Source organism: Saccoglossus kowalevskii, chromosome 6 (genome assembly GCF_978046115.1).
Source record: "Saccoglossus kowalevskii chromosome 6, keSacKowa6.1, whole genome shotgun sequence".
NCBI lineage: Eukaryota > Metazoa > Hemichordata > Enteropneusta > Harrimaniidae > Saccoglossus > Saccoglossus kowalevskii.
Window position 1 is genome coordinate 42,282,914 of NC_140646.1, and position 2,569 is coordinate 42,285,482.

Here is a 2,569-nt window from a genome sequence, read left to right on the forward strand (position 1 = left end):
CAGTCGTCATCACATGCAAAAATGTTTTTTTATTCTGCGCCACCACATATACAAAAGGAGTGCTGAACAATTGCTAGTTCATTTTCAATGACTGCCAAGTCTGTCCATTCTTCCGCAGCAAAATCTTCTACTGTATCGCACATTTCTACGGGAGCACATGTCACGCCTGACGCCATGTTTGTTACTCTTGTTCTGCACATGCGCAGCTCTTTCGGATAATTTCCGAAGTTTGTTGAAATGCTCCGAATCGTGCAATCCCCATTAACGATAACAGAAAAATGGGTAACACATTGTTTGCTAGATAAACAATCGCCAACTATCATAGTACACAAAGAAAACAATAGCGTCACTGCTCCTTCTTTTTTACCTCCATGAACAGGTTTACCATTCACACAGTTCAATTTAAACAGGTTTATCATCAGCAAACCAATGGTTGCAATATGAATATTTAAATTAATTTCTCTTTGTGTGTGTTTTATCTATTGTATCAACTAGTACCGGGTAGCTGGCTCCATCTGCTGGCTTCATAAAATAACAATACTATGACTCACATGCACAGCTTGCTGTCTAGGAATCTAGCATACGTCCCTCACCCATGCATCACCTTACATTACTAAAACCACAATACACCAATGAATTCCAAATTTGACCACAGATTAGAATTTTAAAGAGATGGAAGTATGTACTAAGAAATCAAAGTCGTTTCCGAGGTGAATATATGATGCGGTCCTGAGTACATAACATGTAATTCTCTGCTTTTAGATTATACGCATATTTTTTCATGTTTGTCTGATATTCTGATGCATGTGGGTGAGTGTGCAGATGTTAAACACCTTTCTAAAAGAACAATTGATGAGATTATCACCACGCTAGGCAATCAATATAACTAGTGTTGGTAATTTCAATTGTTCAAAAACCTTGATTGAAATGATGAAAATCATACAATAAACTATTATTTGTTTGATATTGGTGCTTTTTATCTTCTTGGTAGAACTTTTAGCTAGGGACAGAAAAAAAAAAAAAAAAAGCTGCAGTTGTTCATTAGCATTCAAAGCAAATCATCTGTGATATTTGAAAATGCATCATGTCTTTTCAATTTTCTACTAAACAGGTTTTGTTTAGCCGACAGAGATCTCTGGTTATTAACTTTTTGAGTTCCAGATATTTTCCCGCCAAAACGCCAATGCAAATATTTTCAAACTTTGTAAAATTGTTATTAATTTTTATAATTTTGTACCATACAGACAATTTCAGATATTGATTTTAATTTTAGATAGATAAAAAGGTTTGTCAATTTTTATCAACATTTCACATTGGGAGGAGCAGGCTGCATGAAATCATTGATGGTGCTCAAAGTGTTAAACTTTAATTGTTTTTTACAATTGACTGAAAAGTTTTAAAATTATGACATTTGAACAGCAGGAGTGTGAATGAACACTGAATGTTGTATTCATTTTATTTACAGAAATATTAACATTGTTATCAAAATAGGGTAATTCTAAGAGTCAGTGAAAAATCAACTATTTTTGCTTAAAGATTGCATTGGGGTTTTCAAGACAGTCGCATGACTTGTGTGAATGTTGTCCTTGCAAATTCTCTTATAAAATTAATGTAACTGTTTACTGTAGGTCAGCCAATCTAGAACAAAATGTAGTGTTTTACTGTAACATGTAAAAAAAATGGGTTACTTTCTTTGGTACAATTCACAACAAAAGGTATCCTTTTCAATGATGTAAATAAAAAATTTCTCTTAATCCAAGTAGTTTCAATGACAATTCATCAAAATCATGTGTCATTCTTGCACAATTAAATAACAAAGTCGTGTAATTGTGAGTAACCAAAGTCAATTGACTGGTAGATTTAGTACAATATAAGTAAAGATATTTACCTGTAAGATATCTAAGCCAAGAGGTCACATGATTCCAATAGAATGATAACAGTATTTGGAAACTCAGAAATTCTGTATGATGGTTGCTCATCAGTAATAATTAAGATCCCAATATAATTATAAATACCATTTCTCTGATCTTCTTTTGATGGTTCACAATTTTAAAACTGCTGGTGGGCTGAAGAATTCTGTGGGAAATGTGGGAGTGAAGAGAGGGACAAAAATACAATGTAAAAATTGACATCATTTGCATCACTAATAGAAGAATAAAATTACATTCATGCAACTGCATCATCACCTTAAGTGTGGTGTGCAATAAATTCCCCGGAGAAAATCAGAAGTACAATTGTGCACTTGAGTTGTATTAAGGAACACTCGCCTGAAGATCTTAAAATTCAGCAGAAAAAAAAAACACTTCAATGAGACCAATGTTATAAATAATAAATTGTTTCCATATTTGATTTCCTATTCCGGGGCCTGAAGAAGCATTGCCAAGATGTAGAGATATGCCTGTCTGATAACTAAACTAGTCTCACCATCTATCTGTCTTCATCCAGCTGCATAGATAAGGAAATCATCTGCTTAATGCATTGTGTACTTGTACAGTAACCAAAGTCCACATTTAACACTAGGTTAATTATTACAATGATTCCTAAATTAATCCTTGGAAGTGAAGGTTAT

The 2,569-nt window shown here is 33.4% G+C and overlaps 1 long non-coding RNA gene across 1 annotated transcript; it reads right to left on the reverse strand.

Moving 5' to 3' along the window:
• Nucleotides 1-1,425: 1,425 nt before the first annotated feature.
• On the reverse strand, nt 1,426-1,961 carry LOC144342261 (uncharacterized). The gene is made up of 2 exons (XR_013418732.1): nt 1,889-1,961; nt 1,426-1,638 (listed from the first exon to the last, which is right to left on the reverse strand). It is a non-coding gene; the product is annotated as an uncharacterized LOC144342261 (long non-coding RNA).
• Between the last annotated feature and the right edge of the window lie 608 nt (nt 1,962-2,569).